We start from the raw sequence: 23,512 nt of genomic DNA, 5'->3' as shown, positions 1-23,512 counted from the left end.
GATACTTTTTAAGGGTGGTATTAATAAATCAATCTCAGCTGAGACTGCCCTCAAGACCATGCTCAAGACCCTGTTTTTATATAAGAACTGTCACATTGACATGATCTTGAGGACAGTCTCAAAGCTGAGATTAGTTTATTACTGGTGCTAATTCCTGTAAATACCATCTAATTTTATTTTAAGTTATATCTGTCCTTTTCTTATCCGCCGAAAAGGAAAGGGACGGGTAATCGACAAGCATAAAATTTATGGAACACACGTCAATTTTAAGCACAAATCTAAACCAACCGTCTAAAAATTTTACATCAGTCAATAACCCGACACATTCATTTACTCATTCTTCCTAAAATTAAGAGCTGTGAATCATCCGTCCCTTTCCTTTTCGACGGATATGAAAATGACGGATATAACTTAAAATTAGGCGGTGTCTCCAGGAATCGGGGCCAATACTAACCTAAGAAACGTCAAAGCGATAGTTTTCTATCGCGTTTGTATGTAAATACTGTCCTGGGACGTCATCAATAAAAGCAGTCAAACGTCGTACTCATTGTTACTTAATTCAATATGTAGAAAAGTAAAATGACTTTGATTTTTGATCATCTTAGAGTGGCTTTTATTTCTATTTTGACATTATATAATTTATCTTTGACCCCGTCAAGTACCCAATTGCAAGTATGCAATTGCATACGAGTACTGCGCGCTGTGTAGTCACGAGAACTAATATGTATACACTTTGAAACCATGTCACATTAACTTCTTTGACAAATTAAACCGTAAATCTCATTGCGAGCCGTGGTAGCGCAGTTGGTAGAACGCTTGCCTCTCACTTTGAGGTCGCAGGTTCGAATCCAGCACAGGCCTAAACCAATCATTGTCGAATTTGTGTTTCGAATTCATGTTTGGATCATAAATGATCATCACGTGCTCAGCGGTGATGGGAAACATTGTGAGGAAACCCACATTCCCGAGAAATACATTTTCGGAGGTATGTGACCTAACCTGTATTGGGCTGGGTTTCCCTTCGCGGGAAGGTCAGACAGGCGGTACTTCTGTAAAAAACCGGACCTGTCAAATCTTCAGGTTAGGTAAGCGGATACTATGAAAAACGGGATAATGCTAGGGAGATATGAAGGGGAGGAACCTTAGCCAAGTTGCCAACGATTATGACAATCGACAGTCAATCATTTAAGGTTAAAACATGAATTCGAAAACAAATTCAACAAACAATGATTTCGGCCTGTGCTGGATTCGAATCTGCGACCTCAAAGTGAAAGGCAAACGTTCTACCAACTGGGCTACCACGGCTTCCCCTTCATATCTGTCTATATACATTCGCGACTTTTTCCCACCGGGGTATGCAGAAATTTTGGATTTCCATTCCCTTCGTTCTATTACTGATTTCGCCACATACATCAACAGTATCATACATGCGCACCGTTTAAGAATACCTACACCTTTTTTGGAAAACAGTGGCACCTAATAACCCTATTAGTTAGTTCTATTCAATAAAAGCCTCCAATCAAAGTGGGCGATAGCCCGTTTAGGTGTTTAGTATGCCAATCGAATAATTTCCATGTAATTTTCTAGGTTACACGATCGACAACGGCGCAAGAGCCGTGTATGGGAATAAAATTGTAAACGTATGCAAATGTGGCGCCTTTAACGGTAGCCTGTGTTTGTGGCACCGTACAATCAGATCATTGTTTACAGTGCAATTTATTGCTTCGCCATCAAATTAATCTGCCAATTTTTATCGTTGTAACTTCTTTGCTAAATCTTCTTCTTATCGTGTGGGTTGTGAGGTGGAATACCAACCTCATCAACCCTGGTGTCAGGGTTATAACTGAGCCGCCAAAGGACCCTAACATGGCTCTTGTAATGACTACTTACTTACATCAGTAAGTAGTAACCGGAACCAACGGCTTAACGTGCCTTCCAAGCACGGATCATCAGCCTGTGTTGTCCTAGCCAAACTAGGGATCACAAAGTGATTTTTGTAATTATGTCCCCACCGGGATTCGAATACCAATGCTAGCTACGTAGATGAACGTCAAACGGCTATTGGTCGAAGGGCTCGATATAATTCGCGGCACGTTGACCGTGGAGAGCCTAGTGGGGGGTAAAATAGCCACATCGCAGCAATTCATCTAAGAAAGCAATACTTTTATATGCGCAAATGTCAAATTGCAATACTGCTTTCTCAAATGAATTGCTTCGATGTGGCCATTTTAAGCCCCTAGTACTTGTGGCGGTACTCCTTTGAGCCGGACGTCACGTCATCTGATCTCTGCATCTCGACGAAGCCATTGTTTGCCAGGGTTCGGTAAGAGTACGCACTGCCGGAAGAGCTGCGTGCGTCCACCCGTGACTGACAGGTCAACGTCAACATTGGAGTAGGAAGCGTCTGCAACAGTACCCGCGCCGGCGCCGCTGCCGCATGCCAGCGATCTACGACCGGCGCGGGCGCATGAAACAAAACCGCAGGGTATCGATCCGATGATTTGATGCAGATTGACATAATTGAGCTTAGATCAAATTACGATAGGGAAGTATTTCCTTTATCAAGCCTGTGCTTAAGGGTTAAGTTTCAATGGAATCAATAACTTTGTCATCATATTATAAGTACCTAAAGCCTTAAAAAAAAACCTTACAGCTCATTATCCGTGTGGTTTCTGTCCTGTGTTAAAAACAAGGTGTTAGTGACAACGTTACGAATACTGAGGGGGATGACTCAGAATTCAGACCATGATTCTGAGTTAATTGAATTTTCCGTCGCAAAATTCATGTTTTTTTTTAATTATTTTCAATTCTATGCTTTTGCGATAGAAAAGTCCACTTGAATTTTAAATTTCAAAAAAAATCCACTCAGAATAATGAGCTTCAGCTCATAGTAGACGTAGCCGTAGCCGTAGACGTGGTAGACCCCGGAAATGATGGCGCGATGATCTCGACGGTTATCGAAAAGACTGGATACAGGTCATAATTAAAGCACATAATAACGGGTTCTTACCGCGTTTAAATGGGGATATGAGACTCCCGATATTTCGACACTGTTGCAAGTACCATGATCACGGGATGACTGATGAGATTGGAGTGGAGTAGGTAGATCCATAATTACACAATAGTGGATACAGGTCGCACAGAACCGGGATACTTGGAAAGACATGGGCGAGGCCTTTGCCCAGCAGTGGGATCACACAGGCTAATAATAATGAGCTGAATCATCCCTCTCAGTATACGTTACGATGTCACTAACACTCTGTATAATGACCGTGTCTGTCCTGTCATGTTCCTTGCTGAATACATTATAGACCAAGATGAAGACATAGGCGTCACTTATCGCTTTTACTGCAGGATTACCATATTGAGAATGGCGCAGGCGTAATGCGTGCGTAAGGTTGCCTTTCCACCAGAGATGTGCTATGCAGCTATGTTGCGAAGATGTATAAGCTGCGCTACGAAACTATGTGACCCTTTCCACCAATACTAAGCTATGTAGCTGTGCGAGGAAGATGCGCTGCAAAGATGCGCCTCCGCAGAGTATACTGTAGGGTAGGTGCTCTGCTCGGAACATAGCTAAAGTACGCATCCATAGCACGCATCCATAGCACACATCTATAGCACGCACCCTTTCATATAAAAAACATATCTTAGTAGTTAGTTGGTCTTAGTAGAAGTTATTAGTGGGGGAGCCCTGAAAAGGGCTGTTTGTGGTTGAGTCCTGAAAAGGACTGTTTTAAGAATCCAGGATAAAGCACCGGGAGATTCGCAAGGAACAGTCCGGTGAGCCATTTCAGTCGAGAACGTTTAGCCGGCGTTTTGGTTAGGGGAGCTTCAGCTGGATATATGATCCACGCAGGATATTTTATTTTTGTCTGCCATACGCAATAATAATAATCTTAGTTGAATCCGTTTCCACCGGTGCTATGCTATGTGCACCAATGAATATGATTGGTGGATGTCAAACGCATCCGTAGCATCGTAGCATAGCACATCTCTGGTGGAAAGGCACCCTAAGAATTGGCCTGTGGCCTAGACGCCAGTACAGCCAGACCAGGGACCAAACACATACAGGTTATTGCCAAGTTCGGTTCTTTTATGTCTGGAAGACGATGTACGAAAAGGAATGAAATCTCCATCTACCTTCTTATCGTGTGGGTTGTGAGGTAGAATACCAACCTCATCAACCCTGGTGTCAGGGTTACAATTGACCCGCCAAAGGCCCCTGACATGGCTCATGTAACGATTACTGACTTACATCACTAAATAGAACATAGAACACGTTCAGCTGCTTCTCTTCCCGGGCATGTCGTAAAAACCGACAGAGGGATTGTGTCCTCTAACATGATGGACTAATGTTATGGGCGATAGGCTGATCCCTTATCACCATAAGGTTCATCATATCCATCTTTGGACTTCGTATCAACAGTGGCTGCAAGTTGTCTTTGATTACTTGTGGCTCTGCCCACCCCATTAGGGATTACGGGCGTGAGTTTATGTATGTATGTATCACTAAATAGTATCCGGGACCAACGGCTTAACGTGCCTTCCGGAGCACGGATCATCTTACTTTCGGACAATCGGGTGATCAGCCTGTAATGTCCTAACCAAACTAGGGCCTCTTATGTTATGTATTACATATTTTACAGCCAAGCAAAGTTCAGTCGAATTGTATGATAATTGGAATCAATTTTGCTTGGAGTCAAATACTTAAACCCACGTTCATCCCTGGTTTATTTTTTATTTGTAAGGTTTTTAAAGTCCAAGACAGTGGTTTAGACCCCGAGTCCGGATTAAGTATAATGCTTCAAGTAAAAGTAACACAACTTTTCTAATGAAGTTGTACGAGATATACGACCCCGTGATATCGATTACCTTATAATAGCGAAACCAGAGACACTATAGAAAGCAACCCAGTTTGCGGAGTAGCTGTCACAGGCTAGACTGCAATATTGACAGGTATACTACACGGAGGTTAATTGGTTCGACGTCCTCTGTGGTCCAGTTGAGCGTCGGGCTTACGATCCGGAGGTCCTGGGTTCGCATCCTGGTCATCCATAACACAAAAGCCACTTTGTAAGACCCTGGTTTGGTTAGGACATTACAAGTTGATCACCTGATTGTACGAAAGTAAGATGATCCATGCTTCGGAAGGCACATTAAGCCGTTGGTCCCGGCTGTTAGCCGTAAAAACATCTCCACCAACCTGCAGTCGACCAGCGTGGTGGACTATGCCCCAGCAGTGGGACGGAGGTATATACAGGCTGTTTGTGTTGTTAGTATATGCTCGACTCCAGTGAGTAAAGAGGACATTAATGTCAATTTAAAATACTAAAATCCTAAGCTGAGACCGAGTTAGGTGGAGGAAGCTTAGAGACTTTTTTAAAACCTATATCTAGACTGGTCCCACATTCGTCTAGCCCATACATATGTGTGTCCATCAAAATGTAATAAACTGCCTAACATATTAAAAGAAGAAAAAAGTGACAAAATCTTTATTAAGAAAATAAAAGAACTTCTAATTAATAAATGTTACTACAGCACTAGTGAATACCTTAATGATACTGATGTTACTATTTGAAGAGCTTTCTTCCCCCTTTTAAACTTCTATTTTGTTGTGCCCGAAAGGGTCTGTTATGTGAAACTCATATGTAACTTAGGGGCCGTCCATTAATCATGCGAGGCTCGAGAGGGGTGGAGGGGTCCATGAAAAAATCACGAAATATCATAAGGGGGAGGGGGGGGTAGTAATATATCACGAGTATTGATTTTTTCGGCAAACGCGCGATACTGAACCGAGAAGCGGCGTTTCGTGCAATTATTTTGGTAAGTACTAAAAATACACGTGATTATGGGGGGGGGGGGGGTGTAGTAATATATCACGAGTATTTATTTTTTCGGCAAACGCGCGATACTGAACCGAGGAGCGGTGTTTCGTGCAATTATTTTGGTAAGTACTAAAAAATACACGTGATATAGGATGGGGGAGGTTTAGCCTTGAACCTCACCATGTATCACCAAGGGGGAGGGGGGGGGGGGGGGGAGGGGGGGGGGGGGGTTAAATGCCAAAAAAACATGATTAATGGACGGCCCCTTACAAACTTGTATTGAATATAGAGTTAACATCTTAGAATATGGACGTTAGCGTTTCAATTTGCACAGGCAGAACTTTGCAACGATCAAAATTGCCAAATAGCAATATTGCCTTTAGATGAATTGAGTCAATGTGGCCTTTTTAACCTGATCAGCTGATGTGCTCAGGAGGTAGCGACTAATTGGATCGTTCTCTGGGGTAATAAGCGATATCGCACGATTGTGAGTTGTGGAACAATTAGCAGCGGACCCTTCATTAGCTCTAACGGCCTGAGAATACTACTACCGAGGTTGATTAAATTTTATGGGATTGTAGAGAAATGGAATTCTACTCGGACTTATATTGTTGAGTTTACAAAAAGGGTGTTTTATACAGTGTTTGAATTTGTTCGGATCGCCACCGCAGATGATCGGGGCCGTCAGTGCGTTGCATTTAGAATACTTAGTTTTATTATTATTTTTATGATTTTGGTTTGTTTTTCTTCTTTTTTTTGTTAATGATTTTTGATCTTGGTTTTCTTTTTGTTTTGTTTTTTTTTTCTTTTTTTCTGTGTATTGATTTCCGTGTGGTTTCTGTCCTGTGTTGAATGTAACGTACCTGTCTGCCTGTGTCTGTGGTGTCACGAAGTAACGCGGACGAAGTCGCGAGCGGCCGCTAGTATATTTTATACAATTGTTACACTTCCGCGGGTATTTCACCCACCCTGATGACCTCACCGTCATCAAGGATGGCGCCCGGTACCTGCAGAAGATCTTCGATTCTCCGGTAAGACTGTCTCCGGCCAAGTAGTTAACGCCATCTGCGGCAAATCTACAACAAGTCACGTAAAAAAGCAGGGGACGTCGGCCATTCAAATCGGCATAATATTGCCATATAAATATATTCTTAATTATATAATATTTTCATACTTGTGTTGCCATCAACAGTAGTGTTTTAGACACTGTAATGGCGACTGTACGTCTATAGCGGATTTAATCTCTTGTTTTTACCGATAGGTTAAAAACATAAAACCATTCAGACTTCTAATTTACATTAAATTAAGGCGTTTGTTCATGTCTGTTATCAATCCAAATCAAAGTAATAGTTAAACTTATTTGGAATTTGTGATTACTTCATCATCATCATCAATTTAAGAGCCACGCTCTTGTCGGTGCAGCATTTTCCATTACAGTCTACCAAAGGCCAATTCCTTGACTTCCCTATAAGACACGACGTTAACCTTTTCTTTAATCTGTTCCATGTAAGCTCTTTTTTGTCTTCCCCTTCCTCTCTTTCCTTCTAGCTTTCGTGTGATAAGTATACTTACTGAGATGAAAATATTTTGAATTTTATAACACATGTAAACTCCATAGTTACACATAATTTAAGAAGATTACAAAAACACCTAAACATAACACGAAAAAGGAACTAATATTTACTTCGGTTTATCCCTTATGACTTTTCTCATTAACTTTATCGAGTACAAGCAACTTTTTTTCTCAGTATTCTATCATACTTTTAAATACCTATATATCTGGTCAATGACTTCATAAACTGCCTATATACGTCCCACTGCTGGGCACAGGCCTCCCCTCAATCAACCGGAGGGGGTATGGAGCATACTCCACCACGCTGCTTCACTGCGGGTTGGTGGAGGTGTTTTTTACGGCTAATAGCCGGGACCAACGGCTTAACGTGCCCTCCGAAGCACGGAATCATCTTACTTTTTCGGGCAATCAGGTGATTCAAGCCTGAAAAGTCCTTATCAAACAAAGGACAGTCTCACAAAGTGATTTCGACAATGTCCCCATCGGGAATCGAACCCGGACCTCCAGATCGTGAGCCTAACGCTCTAACCACTAGACCACGGAGGCTGTTATCTGGTACTAAAACAAAAAGCTATTAACACACATTTTATTTTATCTGCAATTTACCATCATAGCATCACTCCTGCATCCCTGAAGGGGTAGGCAGAGAAGTACACTATAAACACGCACTCCTCGCCAGATTAGATTAGATTATATTAAATGGTAATTTAACTAGTACGACGAGTGTACGAGCTTACAATCTCGAGGTCCGGGTTCGATTCCTGACGAGGACACTGTCGAAAATCACATTGAGAGACAGTCCTTTGTTTGGCTAGGACATTGCAGGCTAAATCATCTGTTTGTCCGAGAAAGAAAAATGATTTTGTGCTTCGGAGGGCACGCGCAGTGGAGCAGCGTGGTGAAGTATGTTCCATACCTCCTCCGGTTGATTGAGGGGAGGCCTGTGCCCAGCAGTGGGGCGTGTATAGGCTGTGTACGTTATGTATATATGTGGTAGATAGATCCGACGATCGATTTACCGCTGCGCCACTGAGCTCCTCAATCCGACGATAGATAGATGTTTTTCATAACAAAAATGTACCTAGTTGTAGTTTTCAACATTATACCATGTTTCTGTGGCCTACATTCAGCATGCTATCTTCAATCTCGGAAGTTGCCCACTGTTCTATAATGTACGGCAATGGAGCCAACGCATAGTAAATAAATAACGGTAGGTTCACTCCATACAACCGCCTGGGTAGCGCATGATAAGGTCCAGCTGCACGGTAACCGCGTCGCGCGCGGCGCGATTTATATCGACGGTTTCGACCGATACACGCAGCGAATGCTATCTACGTTGATACACGTCGTATGGCTATTGGTCGGACCTTCGATATAATTGGGTCGTATACAAGGTTCAAGATAAATTATGAAATTCTGATTACTAAATAAAGACAGATCAAAAACTAACGAAAAACATTTTCGTTTGTGTATTTAACTTATAAAATTTATTAATTTTAATCAAGAAAAACGTAACAATAAATGCGACATTTTATCACGTTTTTCTATGACGTCACAGTGTGCTTTTTCATACAAATTACATGTCAGGTGTCAGGGTTACTATTGAGCTGCCAAAGGCTTAGTTAAAACTTACATAAGTAAACGGGACCAACAGCTTAACGTGCCTTCCAAAGCACGGATCATCTTACTTTTGGACAATCAGGTGATCAGCCTGTAATATCCTAACCAAACTAGGGATCACAATGTCATTTTTGTGATATATCACCGGGATTTGAACCCGGGACCTCCGGATCGTGAGTCTAACGCTCAAACCACTGGACCAATGAAGCCGATACGTGGTTGAGGGTACGAGTAAGATGCTACAGCGCTGGTAGGTATTAAGTGTACCTAACCTACTGTTAAATTTTTGCTATGACCGGAGTACGTCAATTTGTCCACTGTGCAGCCCCGTTAGATATCAGCGCGTCCGTCCGGTGTTGTTGACCCAGCCAGGAAGTTGGAGACTTGAAGACTGACGCCATATTATTATGGCGCTAAGGGATTAATGTGGTCTGTGAACGCAATGATTCAATCGATAATTCTGCCTGACTTCTTATTGTGTGTTTTCAAATGATCCAAATCAGTACAAGGATTGACGACCTTCGTGGTCCAGTGGTTGAGCGTTGGGCTCACGATCCGGAGGTCACGGGTTCGAATCCCGGTGGGGACATATCACAAAAAACCACTTTGTAATCCCTAGTTTTGTTAGGACATTACAGGCTGATCACCTGATTGTTCAAAAAGTAAGACGATCTGTACTTCGGAAGGCACGTTAAGCCGTTGGTCTCGATTACTACTTACTGATGTAAATAAGTAGTCGTTACATGAGCCATGTCAGAGGCTTTTGGTGGCTCAATAATAACCCTGACACCCCTCTAACCCTCTGGTTGATGAGGTTGGTAGTTCACCTCACAACCCACACGATAGAAGAAGTACAAGGATTTAGGCGTGAAAAGGTTACTTCCGATAATGGTATTATAGTATTTAACATAATATATCAGCACGCCTGTATCCGCAAAGGGGTAGGCGCGGGGCCAGCCTATTGTTATTAACCAGGCCCAAAACCTGGAAACCACGTGATATCAATTATCTACCAAAACATATAATTTAGGAGGGAACAGACATAATACACACAAGTCATACATAGCGGTCAAACACATGACCCGCCTTTTTTGTTCGCCGCAGTCGGGTATAAATAAAAATTGTTCCTTTCATTTTTCATTTGATGAACTCTATCAATATTGGAGTACAATAGAGCGCAAGTTCACATACAATACAATACAAAACCGCTTTATTGCACATATAAATACAACACTAAAAACAATTACAAATGTGACAGAAGTACAATCGGCGGCCTTATTGCTTCATCATCAGCCCATTAACGTCCCCACTGCTGGGGCACGGGCCTTCCCTATGGATGGATAGGGAGATCTTAAACCATCACGCGGGATCAGTGCGGATTGATGGTTATTAACAACTACTAATGCAGCCGGGACCAACGCCTTAACGTGCCTTCCGAAGCACAGAGGAGCTCGAGATGAAAACTTTTTTTTTTGTGGTCACCCATCCTATGACCGGCCTTTGCGAAAGTTGCTTAACTTCAACAATCGCAGACCGAGCGCGTTTACCGCTGCGCCACAGAGTTCCTCAATATGAACGTCGTATAAAATGTAAACATTGTCAAAACAAGAGCAGTGCACTAGTCTGGTATTAAATTCCAGACTGAAACAATGCAGCAGCAGTTACCATGACTGATCCTTTCACTTTTCCCATGATGTCGTTTTCTTGCACTTAGCTTGGTTTCATCACGCGATTAACGTTTGTTGCTTTCCTACAGTGGGTCATAGAGAGTCAATATTTTAACTTTGGCATCACAATATATCTTTGAAAACTTAATATATGTAAAAAAACATATAGCATTATTTGCAAAAAATAGCAATCGGCACATTGTTAATACCAGGAATAAAAATAAACTTGCTTTACAAGTCAGTCGATTACATAAGATTACTAAATCTTTTAAGGGGCAATGTATACGTTTTTACAATAAGATTCTCATTGACATTCAGAATTTGCCTTTCAACTGTTTTAAGACAGTAGTTAAACAAAAACTTTACAAAAAAGGTTATTATAAAGTAAGTGATTATTTAGAAGATATGAATGCATGGGATTAACTGTCTGAGAACTGATATTAGGCAGCTAAATTACTCAATTGAATAGAATAGAATAGAATAGAATAGAATAGAAATAGTTTATTATGAAAGGACGCCACACACAAAAAGAAAGACAACAATATCATATCTTATTTCCACTAAAACAATTACAAAAAAGCAAGAAGGATGTTAGTCGAAATGATCATAAGGTGGTGGTGGACGTCCTGAGATAAAAGGGCCTCACTCAGCACAAGTCGCGGCGCGAACCACGACGCTGATATTGTATATCAATATTTTATGTTTATTTTTATTTTTTTAAAGAACGTCTAGTGTCTAGGGCCCTGTCACGGTAATACTGTGCCGAGGTTTTTCTTGCAGCTTCTTTTCCCCGGCTATACAGGTTGTGAGAAGCTGCAGTAGTTTTAGGCGGATAAGACGTTCGTTATGTAAAATTGACGATTCAAAGTGTAACTATGTTACCTACTGAATAAAGATATTTTTGAATTTGAATTTGAATTTCAAGTAATTATGGAAGTTGCGACTAAGGTTGATAGCGATTGATGGTTTGACGACTTTCGTTTTTGACAACGGCCTCCGTGGTAGCGTTCGGCTCACGATCCGGAGGTCCCGGGTTCTAATCCCGGTGGGGACATGTCACGAAAATCACTTTGTGATCCCTAGTTTGGTTAGGACATTATAGGCTGATCACCTGATTGTCCGAAAGTAAGATGATCCGTGATTTGGAAGGCACGTTAAGCCGTTGGTCCCGGTTAAGACTTACTGATGCAAGTTAGTAGTCGATACATGAGCCCTGGCAGGGGCCTTTGGCGGTTCAATAGTAACCCTGGGTTGATGGCGTTGGTAATCCACCTCACAACCTACACGATAGGAGAAGTTTTTTTTTATAGTTGACGACTTTTATTAGCAGTGACATCCTATTTTAAATTGACTATGATTGGCTTGTGTAATTAAATAATAACTATTGTCATGTCAATTTGGGAAGACACTGGCTCCTGAAATACAGTTAAACTAGTTTAGGAGCCAGGGCCTTATTTATAATTGTTACTTGTTTGTTGTACTGAAAAAACTTTATTTCTTTCTTATTATGTTGGGAATTGTTTGAGGTTTGCTGTAACGGGAATTGAATTATTTTATTGTGTTATGCATTTAGTGTGTGGCAGTTTGTATTCACTGTTTTCGTTTGTTTTACTGATATATTGTTATTATTATTTTTTGTATAATTTTCGACACAATGTAAAAATTGATCAGAAATAAATAAACTATCCCATACGGGTAGGCAGAGAGGAAACTATAGTATTCCACTTTTTGTTACGACTCTGGCATAGCAGCCCTTCTACTTGATCATCTTCACCTAAACAAGATCTTAAATCCTTATTCAAACAAACCTGATCTCTCTAACAACAAACTAACACTTCAATTAGTACTACAGCACCCTTAGCATGCTAGACACGTCCTGAGGGACGCTATATATATTCTAATAAAGGTTACTGATTATTTAGAAGATATGAATGCATGGGATTAACTGTCTGAGAACTGATATTGGGCAGCTAAATTACTCAATTGTATAACAAAACAAGAAATAGAACATTTTATGTTTCTTTTTTAAAAAAAAGAACGTCTAGGGCTCTGTGCCGAGGTTTTTCTAGCAGATTTTTTTGTTTTTTTTATTATTTAAGGAAAACATACACCTTAAACACATATATATCAATATAACACACTTAAGGTAGTACAGAAGCCAATTAAGTTTTCACCAAGAATTAATGCATGCACTTGGGTATATAAAAAGGAGTAAAAATAAAACACATTATAGGATGAATACAATAAAACACATATAGGATGACAGATTGTGAGAAGCTGCAGTAGTTTTAGGCGGATGAGACGTTCGTTATGTAAACATTGACGATTCAAAGTGTAACTATGTTACCTACTGAATAAAGATATTGTTGAATTTTGAAACAAACCAATAGAATCGCTTTAATGTACCACGTCGCGTCTAGCATGCTACAGGTGTAGACCTAGGACAGCACAACAGTGTACGAAGCACTGAGTGGAGTACGCTATATCGGGACGGGAAGGTCAATGTCTGGCGACCACTGCCATCATTGTGATCGTAAATGTTGGGCCCAGGAATCAGCGACAGGCGGTCAGTCGACATGAGTCTTGAGGGCGCAACAAACAAGTTTGTAGCCGACTTCAGGCAGCAGCAGAACGCGATCATCATCATCAATTTAAGAGCCACGCTCTTGTCGGTGCAGCATATTCCATGCTACTTTTTTAGGGAAAAATAGGGCAGTGGTTTCCCTCTTGCCTTGCGCCCCGCAGTACTCTGTCTGACGCAAGTGGGAGTGCGCCCAGAGTAGCCTATTACAAAGTCATACTAGGACTCCTGTCCTCCGCCTCTGAATAGTACTGACAGTTACTGCTGCCCTCTGTCAGGTTCCAGGTTACATTCCCTGTGACTTGCCCCTTCCGTCCTGCATTGCCGTACCGATGGCTCCCATCTTCGCCTATGCAACCGTTGAGGTCTTCACCCTTATCCCTAACATATTTCATCTTAAGCACAATAAATTTGTATCTGCCCTCAAAACGTTGGAACAGATGTAGCATCAACTTTTCTTTCTTTTTTTGTATTGCTTGCTTAGTTCATTTATTTATTGCTTCTGTCTACTTCTCAGTGATGCATGTATTAGTTATAAGTGGAGACTTCATTGGCTAATGTACAAACTATTTGCATTTTTTAAATTGTTATTTAAGCTGTTTGTTTCCCGATTTGAAGTAAATACCCCCTCCGGTTGATTGAGGGGAGGCCTGTGCCCAGCAGTGGGACGTATATAGGCTGTTTATGTTGTTAAAGTCTAAAGAACTCTCTCTTCTGGCCTGGCCTGTCTCTTTGCTGATTTGGACAGTACGTTACGCACACACACACACACACACACACACCCATGGAACGCAATAAAGTTTTTGATTTTTATAAAAAAAGAAAATCGCGCCCGCTCCGTTGTTCCGCCCGCTAGTTTCACAGCCCCAGTCCAAAACACGGCGGTCGGCTTACGAATTAACGCATGAGTCACATCACATGTGGGTTACAGCGATCTAATCGTAGATTGTTTAGTATTACGCCGATGTTGGTAAGGTAAAACATTCATAGTCATAATACGCGTGAGGCCGATGAACTTCGTTAGCTGTTACGTCTTACGATTTGGGAAGGTAATTTATAAATCGGTGTTGCGAATTTAAATGTTTAGAACAACTGTCTATGTACGTGTTATCAAGATTTTTTTATTAGGCATTTAAAAGCTTTAATAGTAGTAAAGGTATGTTACACTGTGCTGTGATGGCTACAACGCAACTGACCACCTAACCAGAGGCCACATATTCGGTTCTTAGTTAGGTGAATAGGTGAATGTGTTTTTGTGGCCGTGGCGATCCCAATAGGGTGAGGTTAGGCTGTTTTGAGGAGCTCGGTGGCGCAGCGGTAAACGGGCTCGGTCTGCGATTGTTGAAGTTAAGCAACTTTCGCAAAGGCCGGTAATAGGATGGGTGACAAAAAAAAGTTTTCATCTCGAGCTCCTCCGTGCTTCGGAAGGCACGTTAAGCCGTTGGTCCCGGCGGCATTAGCAGTCAAATTTTCAAATTCAAATTCAAATTCAAAAATATCTTTATTCAGTAGGTAACATAGTTACACTTTGAATCGTCAATTTTACATAACGAACGTCTCATCCGCCTAAAACTACTGCAGCTTCTCACAACCTGTATAGCCGGGGAAAAGAAGCTGCAAGAAAAACCTCGGCACAGGGCCCTAGACGTTCTTTAAAAAAATAAAAATAAACATAAAATATTCTATACAATTGAGTAATTTAGCTGCCTAATATCAGTTCTCAGACAGTTAATCCCAAGCATTCATATCTTCTAAATAATCACTAACTTTATAATAACCTTTTTTGGAAAGTTTTTGTTTAACTACTGTCTTAAAGCAGTTGAAAGGCAAATTCTGAATGTCAATGGGAATCTTATTGTAAAAACGTATACATTGCCCCTTAAAAGATTTAGTAATCTTATGTAATCGACTGACTTGTAAAGCAAGTTTATTTTTATTCCTGGTATTAACAATGTGCCGATCGCTATTTTTCGCAAATAATCCTATATGTTTTTTTACATATATTAAGTTTTCAAAGATATATTGTGATGCCAAAGTTAAAATATTAATTTCTTTAAATTTATTTCTAAGTGACATCTTGGGTCCCAATTTGTAAATCGCCCGAATGGCCCGCTTTTGCAGAACAAAAATGCTGTTCACATCTGCAGCATGACCCCACAGCAAGATGCCGTACGACATTAGACTGTGGAAATAGGCAAAATAAACTAATCGCGCGGTTTCTACATCGGTTATTAAACGAATTTTTTTGACCGCGAATGCTGCTGAGCTGAGCCTTTTGGACAACTTATCAATATGAGGACTCCATTGCAACTTAGCGTCCAAAGTAATTCCCAAAAATACAGCAGTATCCGTGAGGTCCAATTCCTTATTTTTTACAATAATAGAATCGAGCGGCCTACTAACATTCGATAACGTAAAATAAACATATTTTGTTTTATTTTCATTAAGTAGCAGGTTGTTTACAGTAAACCAATCCACTACCTCTGAAATGGCGTTGTTTACATCGTCAAAGGAATCTTGTCGTCTCTTTACTTTAAAAAGTAAGGAGGTATCATCTGCAAACAGCACCACTTCATGTTTTACAAGACTAGGTAGGTCGTTTATGTAAACTAGGAATAGAAATGGACCTAGAATTGAGCCCTGCGGGACGCCTATAGTGACGTTAGATCCACACGATCTGGAGCCATGCACATCAACCCTCTGAACGCGGCCACTAAGGTACGACTCCAAAAGAGCGATGGCATTATCTGTTATTCCATAGTGACGAAGTTTCGCGATCAATATATCATGACAAACGCAATCGAAGGCTTTGGAAAGGTCACAAAAGACACCAATAGCATCTTTGGACTCCTCCCAAGCCTGAAAAACATGATTTATTAACTCAACACCAGCATCGGTTGTTGAGCGACCCTTTGTGAAACCAAATTGTTTATTAGACATTAAATTGTTTAAATTGAAATGTTGAAGTAATTGCAGTAATAAAAATTTTTCAAATATTTTACTAAGCGTGGGTAGTATAGATATTGGTCTAAAATTAGTAGGGTCAGAAGTACTACCAGCTTTAAACAATGGAATGACTTTACTGTGCTTCATTAAATCTGGAAACACACCATTGTCTACACATTTATTAAATATACATGATAGATAGGGAGCTATGCAATCAATCACGGAGTTAATGACTTTAACAGAAAGACCATGAAGATCTGCAGTCTTTTTCATTTCTAAAGATTTAAAAGCTCTTAAGACGTCCCTAGGACTCACGTGTGTAAATGTTAGTTTATCTACTTTGGACGTATCTATGTGCTCCTTTACAAGTGATTGAGCGAGTGCAGGAGATGACTTCAAGTCCTTGGTAGTCGAAAATGGAATGTCAGTAAAGAATTTTTCAAAAGCTTCAGCAACTTGCTTATTATTTGTGAGTAGTTTACCGTCAATTTGTAATTGATACTCGAGATCGCGTGCTTTGACTTTCCCATTTTCGCTATTTATAACTTTCCAAGTCATTTTAATAATATCTGAGCTACCTTTAATTTTACTGCTAACAAACATTGCCTTCGCGGTAACGCAAACACTTTTGAAAACTTTTGAATACCGTTTTACATAGTCGTGAAAAGCTACGCTATGATTGTATGTTCTTTCTTCATAAAGTTCATACAACCTGTTTCTACTCTTATAAATTCCTACCGTCGCCCAGTCACTAAAAATTGGTGTGTCTGCTTTCTTAATTGTTTTTGCCTTAAATACTTTACTAACTTCCGATTTTGTTAGATTAAATAGGGAGTTATATAACAAATTTGGGTCATCACAGTAAGGAAGTTCTGGTAATTTGTTTGACATATTATCTTTGAATTGTTCTAAACGACTACTTGATATGGGATTGCATGTAACATCCTTTTTCAGTGAGCGGTCAATAAATAAGTTGAAAGATATTTGTTGACCACAGTGATCTGACTTTAATTTATTAATTATTAATTTATCACAAGGTTCTAAGTTACTAAAAATATTATCGATACATTTCGCGGACTGTGACGTGATTCGGGTTGGTTCTGAAAAAAGATTTACAAGATTATAACACAGAAATAAAGATTTGAATGTAGTACTTAATGAGCAATTTTCCAGAATATCAATATTAAAATCACCGCAGACGATAACATGTTTGCTTTTATTACATAATTTGCATAAAGCTTCATCAATAACTTTCTCAAATAGATCATAAGATGAAGCGGGGGGTCTGTATACGCTCAATACAATAAGCCGGCTGAGTTCAATACAGGCTAGCTCAACAGTTCGCTCAACTGAGAGACTTACAATATCCGTTCGTTCCTTATATTTTAAACAATTACGTACTAATATTAATGAACCGCCACGGATAGCCGTCTCCCTGCTGTACGAGCTGGCAACCTGGTGATTATTGAAGCAAACGAACTCATGTTTTTTTAGCCAATGTTCAGTTACGCACATAATATCAACACAATTACTGTTTAAAAAAAGTTCAATTTCAAGTTCCTTGCCCAATATTCCTTGTATGTTTTGGTGTACCAGGTTGATTACATTTGTATTTTTCTTATTGAATTTTATATTTAATATGTCCTCATTTAACTTACTACAGCCAAAGTTTTTCTCTGTTGTCATTAAATTTAATTTAAATTACAAATGTCAGAAATAAAAATAGGCTGCTCAATAGGAGCAGACGCGTTAAAAGCCAACGAATTGGCTGATTCTATTGTAAAAAAAAAGGATAGCGACTTCGCTATTTGTCTTTTGTAAAAGTTAGATAGATAGTAATATCTATCTTTGGTCAAATAAAAATTCCTAACATAGGAATTCGTATCAATAAACTGAAATTTATTATAATAATCGCATACTAAAGTATGCAACGTCAGGTTTAGATCATGTCTAAACTTATTTTCGGTTTTTAGCTGACTTTGGCTGAAAGGCAATGCAAACAAAATCACTTGTGCTACATTCGGTAGGCTGTTAAGTAAGGAAATATAATGAGTAAGTAGTTCTTTGTTCGCGTTACCTCTCCTACCGGCCAAGATTATGATTGTACTATTTTGTGAGAATTGATATGAAATTATTCTTTTTAAAATGTCTAAATAGGAGGCACCCGGCATACAATTATTAATTACTGCCCGCCTCAAGAAATGGCTAAGTTGTAAACCCATTGATTTGCCAATTTCGTCACTAAACATAATAATATTTTGCGCTTTGTTTACCGGCGCGGGCGCCGCCTGCCCGGTCGCCGACGAGAAGGACGTATTATTATCATTATCAATAGGTGTGAGGAGCAAGTCCTGCGGCGCCGGTACCAGCTGATGGGCCGGCGCAGGCGCGGACAGAGGGGAGGATTCGGAAACACGAGCAAGCCGCTCAGTCTGCGAGGATGAATGCTTGCATCTATACTGACGATTAATTAGTGAATCGAAGCGTTCCGCGTTGTGAAAACTCAAACTCACCATCTTATCAGCGGCCAGCTCGTGCTTTCGAATAGTTTTCTGAGCTACTTCGTAGTCCAGTGTCATATTTTCTAAGGATTTTGTCAGTTTTTTTATCTGTGCCTGGAGCTGATCAATTTCACACTCATATTTTTTTGTTTGGTTTTCTAACGTTACGGTACAAGTATTAATTTCGTTCAATAGATGTTGCCCCGTATTAAACAAGTGATGGTGTGAAGTTGATGCTTGTGGTGAATCACAAGTGAGGTTACTCTTTGAACACAACACCTCGTGAGATGGGGTGGCGGCAGGGACCAAGTCAGGTGAGTCTATGATCAGCTCGTCAAACAGCGATTGTGTCTGAGACGTTTTAAAAGTACTATCCGCTAGTTCAAAGTCCGATATTTGTTTATGCGCGTCGCGCAGCTCGCGTTCCAGAACAACGGTGCGCTTGAGGGCGGTCTCAAACTCATCGCAGCTCCGGTCAAACACATGCACCGTTCTTTGTAGCTGGTCATTTTGGTCTTCCACATCTTTTAAACGCTGATGTAAAGCCGCCATCTCACTCTTTAATTGTTTATTTTGTTCTAGTATGACTAATACCTCCTTCTCGCTATCCTCTCTCTCTGATAGTAGCTGCTCACATAACGCTTTAGAATTCTTAAGTTCTAGTAAAGCCAGCTTTAATTGATCTTCTAGCTTACGAGCTGCCACACTGCGAGTAGTCATAGAAGACATAGTACTCATAGTGTTTTAAAGCAACAAAAAGAAAAGTAAACGTTTCAGTGAGAAGCCACCAAAGAAAGAGTGGTAGTTACTTACAATTTTGATAATCGTTATTCTTTAATAAGTATTTAGAATGCACTATAGATTCCGAAAAGATTACGCACTTTTGAGTTTGTAACGGTTTAACTGACACAAAGACACTTATCACAATTTAAACGCCTTATAGCACTTATAACCACACAAATTTATACAATATTGTTAAAATATGATAAGAATATTATGACGAAATTGGTTTTTTATGAATTTATATACGATAAATTAATTTAAATAATTAAAAACTACGAGAGCTAATCTGTTTACAACTTAACCGTAGGGTTGCCGTAGGGTACCGTAGTACCGTAGGGTAGTCGTTTTATAACCATCAATCCGCACTGGGCCCGCGTATGGACTATACATACATATATATCATTATATTATGTATTATATGTCATCCGTGTCTGTGGTGTCCTAAATAATAAATGTTTCTTTCTTTCTTTCTTTGAACCAGTCTTGGTTGATTTTGACGCCTAGCCCCCCCTTCCCCTTTTCGGCGCCCGGTCCCGTAGCAGACCTCGCATCGCCCTAGGGCCACCACTGCTTACAGATAGTATATTTGTTTATTTAACAGCTGGAAACATAATTCTAGACCAATTTAGGCGTTCTCGTTTCCTTGTGTTCATTGTTAGCAACGATAACCGAGTGACATAATTAGTACTTCCTGTTCATCAATATAAATAACTGTAACACAACAAAACAGGACAATTGCCAACAATTTATCAAAGGAATATTAAGCTCACGACTACACCCCAATCGGGGTAGTCAGAGGTACATCCATCGCAAGAAGAAATATGTACCCACAGCTTATTCCAGCTTTCTGTTAGTCCAACGTGATGATAGGTGGTCAGCCGTATCGCCGTCTTCAATGGTCGAATAAACCCTGTGGTACTAAAATGCTCTGTTGCTAAAACTTACGGTACTAAAATGCTGCGTTGCTAAAATGATGCGGTGCTAAAATGCTCATCCAAGTGTATTTATTGGCAGACGTTGCACATTATGCCGATTCATGAACGGTCACGAGCATTAATATGTATACACTTTGGTACCATGTAAAAAACATAGAACACGTTCAGCTGCTTGTCTTCCCGGGCATGTCGTAAAAACCGACAGAGGAATTGTGTCCTCTAACATGATGGACTAATGTTATGGGCGATAGGCTGATCCCTTATCACCATAAGGTTCATCATATCCAGCTTAGGACTTCGTATCAACAGTGGCTGCAAGTTGTCTTTGATTACTTGTGGCTCTGCCCACCCCATTAGGGATTACGGGCATTTGTATCTAGTTAAGTATCTTTTGTATTTATCAGCATACGTCTGGTAGAAATCTCTTCCAGCAGAGCGGGAAAGAGACAAACATAAACTATAATGTGCACACGCTGACACAGCCTAGCGCCTGCGTGTGAGCATGTGTAACACACTGTCCGCAATGACGTCAGCAATGCAATATGCAAGGCACATGGTCCAGGCATTCTTGGCATTGATCATCTCGTAAAACTGTTCAGCATGCCATCAATAATAATGAAATTTATAAGGTACCTATTGAAATATTGGGAGCTCGGTGGCGCAGCGGTAAACGCGTTCGGTCTGCGATTGTTGAAGTTAAGCAACTTTCGCAAAGGCCGGTCATAGGATGGGTGACCACAAAAAAAAAGTTTTCATCTCGAGCTCCTCCGTGCTTCGGAAGGCAGGTTAAGCTGTTGGTCCCGGCTGCATTAACAGTCGTTAATAACCACCAATCCGCACTGGGCCCGCGTGGTGGTTAAAGGCCCGATCTCCCTATCCATCCATAGGGAAGGCCCGTGCCCCAGCAGTGGGGACGTTAATGGGCTGGCGATGATGAAGGTACCTAACTATTGAATAGGGACAGAAATATAACATAAAATATATCCCAATGGAAGAGGTACATCCATCGCAAGTTGAACTAAGTACCCACACCTCACCGAGCTTTCTGTTAGACCAACGCGATAGGTGGTGAGCCGTATATCCCTGTATAATGGACGAGCTAACTATGTTAGTGAAAACTGCACTTAAGATAAATTAATAACTCATTGTTGCAAGTTCGGTACCGAGGTTCGAACCGGCGAACCCTGATTGAGAAGAAAGCCGGACAAAATGGGAAGCGCTGAGGGCTCTCACCCGGTACAAAATTTAAGATAACAGGCATGAGGGGGCCCAGTTGGGCGCGAACTTCGGCTCAGGGCGTCTGAGGAGATTATATTTGAAAGAATTAATCGACCCTAGCGGGTCGAAATCGGCTACCACGCCGGCGGGGTCAGTATCGGGGTCCTGAAGTGTTTGTTGTCCTGAAGTGCGGATAAAGGGGGGGGGGGGGGTCATGGGTCATCTTCACGGGTTCGAATCCCGGCTCGGGCTTTAAACCACTGAATTCGTCTTTATGAGTTTTATCTCATGTTTGGGTTTCACGTGGTTTTCAGGATACGTGCCCGGGTAATGGCTATAGGCTCGCCCCATCTTGGACTTAAACATAGCTGGCGAGGAGTGGTTGTAGTCGCCTATTTCCTGTCAGGGTAGGCAGAGACCACGAAATTCTACTTACTACGATCACACGACCCTCGCTTCCTCAACTCATCAAAGACTTCATGCATGCTCGCCGGTTTAGAGTACCTACTCTTGACTTGGCCTTTCTTTAAAACATCCTGGATCTGATTGCGGTATGTACGCCTAGGGTTTCCTCTTCCAACTCTACCACTTACACCGGCATCATAAATCTTTCTCATAAAGCTACTTTCATTCATTCTCCTGTATTGGGCTGGTTTTCCCTTCGCGGGTCGGAAAGTCAGACAGGCAGTCGCTTCTGTTTAAAACCGGACCTGTCAAATCAGGTAAGGTAAGCGGACCCTGTGAAAAACGGGATAATGCTACGGAGATGATGATGGCTTTCATTCATTCTCTCTACACGTCTGAGCCATCCGTTTCTCAATTTTCGTCATTGGTTTCATAATAATTTAATCTTTTAAAGTCTATCAAGTCAACTTCGAAAGCAAATACGTCAAGTGGTTGGTGACCGCATAGCAGTAAGCCGCTTACACGAAGGTCTTAAAAGTAAACAAGTCAAGGTTGCCTCTTACACAATATTCTACTCTGTATTAGAAATGAACAGGTTTGTTCATACTAAAGGTTAATTTATTATTATTTTTGACGTGACTTATTGTAGATTTGCCGCAGATGGCATTAACTGCTGAACAAACGAGGAGCGCTGAAGGCTCTCACCCGGTACAACGTTTAAGACAACAGGCCTGAGGGTGCCCAGTTGGGCGCGAACCTCGGCTCAGGGCGTCGTCTGAGAGGAAGAATATTTGAAAGAATTAATCGACTCTAGTGGGTCGATAGCGATAAGCGCTGATTGAGGGAAATCGTCGACCACGCCGGCGGGGTCGGTATCGGGGTTCTGAAGCGTTTGTTGTTGCGAGCTGATTGGCCGCCTCTATGGCTAGAGTAATCGGGTTGTCGGGATCGTATATTACGTCTTTCACTAAAGGTTAACTGATAGATGACTGATAGGTGCTATAGGAGTTACAAGAAGGTTTGATACGATAAAGTTATTCTTCTTCTATCGTGTGGGTTGTGAGGTGGATTACCAACCCTGTGCGTAAGTACGCACACAACTTACATACTCACTCCAACACATATTTTTATTAAAAAATATTGTTATTAAAATAGATGTAACATATTTTTATTAAATTTTATATTTATGTTTCCCAATATACACAGGCTCCGCCTAGTTTGGGAACCTCTGTTCATTTCTACTTCTATCGTGTGGGTTGTGAAGTAGAGTACCAGCCTCATCAACCCTGGTGTCAGGGTTACTATTGAGCCGCCATAGGCCCCTAACAAGACTCATGTAACGACTACGTACTTACATCAGTTATTAATAACCGGGACCAACGGCTTAACGTGCCTTCCGAAGCACGGATCATCTTACTTTCGGACAATCTGGTGTAACAAAGTAATTTTTTGTTC

The 23,512-nt window shown here is 40.9% G+C and overlaps 1 protein-coding gene across 1 annotated transcript in view; it reads right to left on the bottom strand.

The window, feature by feature from the left end:
• The window catches only part of LOC126376186 (unconventional myosin-XVIIIa), a 338,390-nt gene that overhangs the window by 307,820 nt on the left and 7,058 nt on the right, over positions 1-23,512 (bottom strand). The gene's annotated exons all lie outside the window — the stretch shown is intronic.

The sequence above is a fragment of the Pectinophora gossypiella genome, chromosome 20 (genome assembly GCF_024362695.1).
Source record: "Pectinophora gossypiella chromosome 20, ilPecGoss1.1, whole genome shotgun sequence".
Lineage (NCBI taxonomy): Eukaryota > Metazoa > Arthropoda > Insecta > Lepidoptera > Gelechiidae > Pectinophora > Pectinophora gossypiella.
Note: the sequence above shows the minus strand (reverse complement) of the source record. Positions and strands in the feature narration are given on the sequence as shown.